The sequence below is a fragment of the Megascapheus bottae genome, chromosome 16 (genome assembly GCF_031878675.1).
Source record: "Megascapheus bottae isolate mThoBot1 chromosome 16, mThoBot2.hap1, whole genome shotgun sequence".
Lineage (NCBI taxonomy): Eukaryota > Metazoa > Chordata > Mammalia > Rodentia > Geomyidae > Megascapheus > Megascapheus bottae.
Window position 1 is genome coordinate 5,960,407 of NC_143524.1, and position 6,862 is coordinate 5,967,268.

The window sequence follows — 6,862 nt, forward strand, 5'->3', positions numbered from 1 at the left end:
GCCAGTGGGGAGGGGGTCTGGAGAGAGGGAGGAGGAGTGTGGTCAAGGTGGAAGGGCAGAGCCCATCCCCTGGGGGAGTGTGGAGCTGTCTGTAGGGGTGGGGGACAAGGTGGAAGTGACACTCGACTGCCTCAGTTTCTCCATCTATGACATGGGCCCTACCCCTGGGCATAAAGGGACAAGGAGAGAAAAGACCAGAGGGAGGGAATTGATCTGTGATCTGTGTGATGGGAGAGGAAAATGGAGAGAACAGAAAGGCGAATATGCAATGAGGGGTGTGAGCTGAGGGACACTTCCTTGCAGCCCCTGGGCCTGTGCCATGCCTCCTGCCTCTCCCGGGGAGGGGGGGGGGCAGGTCCTCATTGTTTCCCTCCCTGTCTTTGCTCCTCTCTGCAGCCTCTATTGATCTCTTGCACACCTCTGTGTCTCTCCTCTTTTTTACCCTCTATGCCTCCCCGCCTCCCTAGCATCACCCCCTCCAGCTCCCACTCACTGATATTGATTGGCCTCTAGGCGGTTTTCCTTCCTCTCCTCTCGCCACCGGCTCCTCCCTCTTTCCCTCTGAGGCCATAGGTTTTCTGCCTGCCTAGAGCTGTGCCAGTCCATTCCAGAGCCCCAGGCACAAGAATGGGATGAGAGGGCAAGTAGCCCCAGCCTGCTGCCTATCTACTCTCTTGGGGCCGTGCACCTCTTGGATGCCTTTAGGGATGTCTCGCCACGTTTGAAGGGTTGGGGACTGTGTTGGGCATCTAGCAAGGGTTGAGGCAGGGCCGCAGCAATGGGGGAATCTGTCTTGGGTCCAGACTGCATGCAGGGGCTGGGCCAGCGTGCAAGGCTCACTGTGATGATATTGCTCCAAAATGGAATTTAGAATCAATAAGCAGGAGCCAGCTCTCCCGCCTCGCCTCTCCTCCTCTCTCCCAGCCTCTCCCCTGCTCACTTCATTGCCCCTTCTTTTTGCCCTTTCTCCCCACCTGCCCTCACTCTGCCATCGCATTTCTTCAGCTTCCCAGGGGCCTCCAAGGTGCTGCAGCCTGGGTCCCATCTCTTCTTCCCTCCACCTCTCCCGGTCAGGGCAGGTAGAGGAGGGTGCAGCTGTGGCATCCAGGGGCTGGGGAGGAATCTACCCACACTCCTCTCTGGAGCCAGGACAGATGCTTCTCCGAGGCCTCTACAGTTCTGAGATGCCCATCACAGGGCAGGGGAGCAGCCGAGGGAAGCGGTTTCCTCTGCTGGGCATTCAAATCTCGGGAAGGATTTCGCCCTCCGTGGGGGTGGGGTGGGGTCGAGGCAGGGTCCTGGGGAGCCTGGGCAGGGGTGGGCAGTCAGGGGACACGGAGGCTGTCACAGGTGTCTTCCTTCTGAGCGTCTCTGGGGTTCTGGCTCCATTGTTCCCTGGGCGTGGATGGCCGGCCACTGGAGGTCCGCGTGCTCAGGTGGACGCGCGGCTGGCGGTGGATCGGTGTGCGGACGCGCGGGTGTCCCCGGCCGGGCGGGCACGTGCGATCCCGGGGCGCGTGGGGAGGCGGCCGCCGCCGCGCCCTCCCGGGCCGGCCGGTGGGGGAGGAGGAGGGGCGGAGAGCAGCCGCCGCTCCAGCCTCGGTCCTGCTCAATTATTCAGCAGGGCCCCTGCTCCGGGGCGGGGTGGCGTGGGGGTGCGGGTGGAGAGCGCGCTCCCGGCCGGGGGAGGCGCGCGCGCAGGGGCGAGGCGGGGCGGGCCAGGTGCGCGCCGCGGAGCTGCCCGGCGCGGCCCGCAGACCGGGAGCTGCCGGCCCTGCGCGCTCCCCTCCCTGCGCGCTCCCCCTCCCCCTCCCTCCCTCCCTCCCTCCCTCCCAGCCCTGCTCTGCCTCTGCAGCAACACTCCGCTGCCTCCATCTCTCCGCCGGAATCTCGCAGGCTTGCGCCTTTCCTCCGCGCCCCTCTCCGCTCCTCTCCCCGCACCCCCACCCCTCCTCACCCGGATTTGCTTCCCTTCCCCCCCGCCCCGCTCCCGCCCCCCTCCCCCGGCCGCTCCCTCCTCCCCGGCCCGGGTCGGGCGGCGGCGGCGGCGGCGGCGCGGCGGTAGCCTCGGCGGCCCTCGCGTGTCGGGGATCCGGGCCGCGGCCGCTCCCCTCCCCCGCCGCGCTCGGCTCTTCCGCAGGATTCCCCCGCCGCCCCCGCCCCGCGCCATGCCCCCTCCCCCGGGGCGCTGACGGCCCCGCCGGCCCCGCGGGGGACGCGGGCCTCCCGCCATGGACCCCGGCGCCGCCGCCCCGCGGACCCCGGATTCTCCGGCGCGATCCCGTTGATTTCGCTGGCTCGGGCCCGGGGCTGGGGCTCCCCGGCCTTCCTCCTCCTCTTCCCCCCAGCCCCCTCCCGGAGCCCGGAGCCGGAGGGGGGCCCCGCGGGGCCGCGCGTCCCCGCCCCCGGCCATGGGGCTGTGAGGCGGCCGCCCCCCGGCCGAGATGCCCCCCGGGGGGAGCGGGCCGCGGGGGACCCCGCGCCGGCCCCCCGCGCTGGCCGGGCCCCGGCCGCCGCCGCCGCTGCCGCTCCCGCCGCTCCGCCTGCCGCCGCTCCCGCCGCTCCCGCCGCTCCCGCCGCTCCCGCCGCCGCCGCCGCTGCCGCTGCTGCTGCTGCTGCTGCTGGCGGCGGCCGACGCGGCCCGGGTCTCGTCCAGCCTCAGCACCACCCACCACGTCCACCACTTCCACAGCAAGCACGGCACCGTGCCCATCGCCATCAACCGCATGCCCTTCCTCACCCGCGGCGGGCACGGTAAGTGGCCCCGGGCCGCACCCGCCGGCCCCGCCTCGCCTCCTCGTCCGCCTGCCCCCGAGCCTCCGGGGCGCCCCGGCCCCGGATCCCGGCCCCGGCCCCCGATCCCCGATCCCGGCCCCCGGATCCCGATCCCGGACCCGGCCCCCGATCCCGGCCCCGGCGCCACCTCCCCGCCTCCCGTCTGTCCTCCCACCCTCTCTCCCTTCCCCTTCCCCATCACCTCCCTCCCCTCCTCCCGGCTCCCTCTCCATCTGCCTGGCCTCCGCCTCGACCTCGGCCTTGTCCCCCTTCCCCCCCATCTGTCACCTCTGCCCCTCTCCTCGTCGCTGTCACCTCTGCCCCTCCAGCGGGCTTCCATCGCCCTCCCCAGACCCCTCACTCCCACCGCTTGCCCTCTGATCACCCCTCCGCTCCTCCTCCTCACTGTGGTCGGGCCTGTCTGCTTCCCCTCCTCCCTGCTACCTCAGGCCTGAGTCTCTCCTCAGCCCTGTCACTGTCCACTCACTTCCCCTCCAGCTCCAGGCCTTCCCCTCCTCCCCAGAGAAGCCCCCTGGCTTCCTGCGGCCATCCTGCCTCCCTCCCAGCCCAGGCCCCTCACTCCATCCACTCGGAGCCCCTGGGCCTCTTGGTGGACCATCTCTGGGCCTGTCACCTCCCACCTCTGTGCTCTGTCGTCCAGGCGGCCATGGCTTCCCATCAGGTGCCCCCGTGAACGTGCATTCTGTGTTTCCCCCATTTCCTGCACACCTGCCCCTCTTCACATTGTTTCACCCCATGCCAGCCTCCATCCCTTTTCCTCTGTCTCTCCTCCCCTTCACATTCCATCTGAGAGCTTCTGTCACCTCCCAGAGACCTCATCATCTCCTGTCTCATCTCTCCCTCGGTTTCCTTCTCTGTTCTTCACCTTACCCCAGTCTCTGTACCTTGTCTTTTACAGGGTATTCCCACCAGCTCCATCTTTGTCCCTCTCACCTCCTGCATGGCACCCCTCAGCACCTTCCTCCCCTCAGTCCTCCATCACCTCCTTTCTGTGCCTCCAGCTCATCCCATTCTTGTCCTTCCATCTCTTGTGTCTGCTGTCCAGCCTCACGCTCCACCTGGGTGCCCTCTGACCCCTCCAGGTTCTCGTCGCCTCTTGTCAGTGAGCTTTCATCAGCATTCACTCTGTACCAGGGTGGCCCCGGTGTCTGAACCTGTGCCTCTTCCTATCCCTGAGTCCTCACCACTTCTCCCGTCCGTCCGTCCATGGCCTTTCATCTGTGTCCTTTATCTCTTTTCCTTGCACCCATGTCCCTTGCTGCCTCTGCCGTGGCACTGTCCCTGCCTTCCTGCTGTTGTTTTCCATATCTTCTTCCCGGCTTCCCACTATTTGTTCCTGTCCTTTTGCCCCCTTTCTAGTTTTCCTCCCCGTTCTCTTGCTCCATCTTCATCTCCCTTGTCTTGCCTCTCCTTTCGTTTCATCCACTTCCCCTGCAGCCTCCCTTTGGACAGCTTCCTTATCCCTTTCTTTTCTCTTCCTCAACATAGTCTCCCTCATTTAATCTGTCTCAGCTGGACTCCCCCTAATTTCTCTTCCTCTGCATACCTCACACCTTGCTCCTAATCTGAACTCCCTTTCTCTCTCAGGATCTCTCTGTTCCTCTTTACCTCTCTTCCCTTATTGTCCTTGTTTGGTTCCCCTGAGGCCCAGTGTTGCTGGCAAAGGTACCCAGAGAGGCCATGATCTTTCTGGGCAACAAAGTGAGACATGAAGGAGTGAGATAGGAAAGGGGAGTCAGGTGTACTGGAAGGGGCATTTGATGGGGCAAGAGGCGAGGAAGTGAAAGAGGAAAACGTAGGAGAGAGGTACTGGTCTAGGAATGATGAGCAGGTTGGAAGGAGGGCCCAGGAGCTGGCGTGTCCAAGATTCAGACAAAGAGCAGGAAATGGGCAGAGGGAACGGGCAGGGACCAAGGATGTTTTTTCCTCTCGTAACTCTAGATCTTCCAGGTTTTTGTTATGGCAGAAAGAGCTTGGGTGGGGATAGAGGAGACTATGGGATGCTGGCATTGGGGTTGCCTCAGAGATAGCTACTCTCTTGCTGGGAGAGGCCACTCTCCTGCTGCTCAGGGCCATGAAGAAACTACAGGAGGAGCTAGAGGATGTAGAACAACCATGGATGTAGTTGGAGGGAGATGGTGTGGTCTAGAAGGTGAGGTGACTGAGAGGAGGGCAGAAAAGATTCAAGAAAGATGGAAGAGAAGGGAGGAGGCCATGTGTTATTTTGAACCACTCCTCTGCTCACCTTGAGTACCTGGGGAGGTGAGAATTGACTTATCTTGGGACTCCATGCTGGGTTGAAGGCCAGGCCAGGTTTCTTCCTGCATGGTGTGAGGGCACCTACTTCTCCATTTCCCTTCTTGGAGTCTCACTGAGTTTCTTCTTGCATTCTCTTCACCTCCTCCCCCTTTCCCACCCATCCCCCAATCCCTGTTACATAAAATCCCTGCCCACCTGCCAGACACCAGTGACACTCCTGCACCTGATGGCTCTCTGGGGGCATGGCAAGGCCTGCACATTTGGATCCTAAAAATGGATTGAGGAAATGCCACCCTCCTGGTCCATTTCTGGTTTCAGGGTCCTTGAGGAGCTCTCAGCCCCCTGACTTCATTTCTGGTGCTCTTAGGAGCCTGGAAAGGAAGGGTCCTTCCCAGCTCACCTCTGAGTCATTAGCTTCCAGGGCTTCCAGATTTATCTCTTGAGCTTATAAGAGAGCCAGCTTATATTTTGATTCTGGATATGGGTGTGTTTACTTGGTAGAGTTCAGATTGCATGGTTCGTGGCCAAGCATGGGTTTAAGAGTGGTGGAGACAAGTTCCAGGATTCTAGATCAAGGGAGGGCTGAGCTTGGGATCTGGACCAGTGCACACCTTCCAGCCTGTGGAGGTCCTCACAGAAGGACATCTAGGATGGTCTTTTCTGGATTGTGCAGGAGCTTTATCCTCCCACAATTTTAGATCTCCCAGAAGGCTTTTTGTCATGGCTTTTGAGATTGCAGGGACACGAGTAGATAGAGGGTCTGCCTGCATGGGTCGTTCTAGAGGGGAAGTGTGATTATGTTGAGTCTGGGTTTGCTAGCTATTGTTAATGGTTGGTTGACCTTTTCTTATTATTATTTCTAGAATGAGGGTGAGTGTGGACTGTGAAAGATTTTTTGCTCGTGTGGAGTGTTTTACTGGTCCAGTGATTTTCTCTGTGTGGGAATCATGGAGGTGACTATTTTGGGTGTGGGCAGAAGGTGCCAACCCTGGCTTCTGGCATCTTATGTCTGGCCAGGAAACACTCTTGCTTTGGGCTCTAGGTGTGTAGTACTCCCAGAAATGCAATGTGCAATCCCACTGGCTAGCGACTTCCTAGGGAGTCCAGAACCGCCGAGGCACAGCATCCCCGGGCCGCGCCCCTCCTCTGGAGCCCCTTCTGGGGCTGTCCGAGGGTCTAATGGGGGCGGTGCCCGGGGGGTGGCAGCCCTGCCTTCTCTGGGGAAACCAGGCAGAGAGAGGGCATTGAACAGTGTGGGTGTGTGGGGAGCGATGGGCGGAGCTCGGGTCACGTGACGGGGCGGGCCCGACGGAGGCCCCGCCCCCCGGTCCAGACTCCCCGCCCCCCTCCCTCGCCTGGGCCGCAGCCAGGGCGCTGGGGAGAGCAGTGTCTCCCCAGGGTAATTACTGCCGCCCAGTCCAGTAACAGAAGCCTCTCCACCCGGCCCTCACAGCATAGCGGGCGCCCTCGGGCTTCACCGGGCGGCGGCGTAATAAACTGGCTGGGTGATAAATCCCGGAGAGGGGTGGGGGGGGAGCGCCTGTCCTCTGCCGCGCATCCCGGCGCCCGCCTCTTCTGCCCCGCGTGGTGTGCAGCAGCTGGGTGCGGGGGGTGCGGCCCGGCCCGGGGTCTAGACGGTGCGGCCCGGGCCTGGGTGTGTGTGCGGCCCGGCCCCCGGGGTGTGCGGCCTGGCCTGGGTGTGTGTGCGCGGCCCGGCCCCCGGGGTGTACAGCCCGGCCCGGGTGTGTGTGCAGCCCGGCCCGGGTGTGTGTGCGGCCCGGCCCCCGGGGTGTGCAGCCCGGCCTGG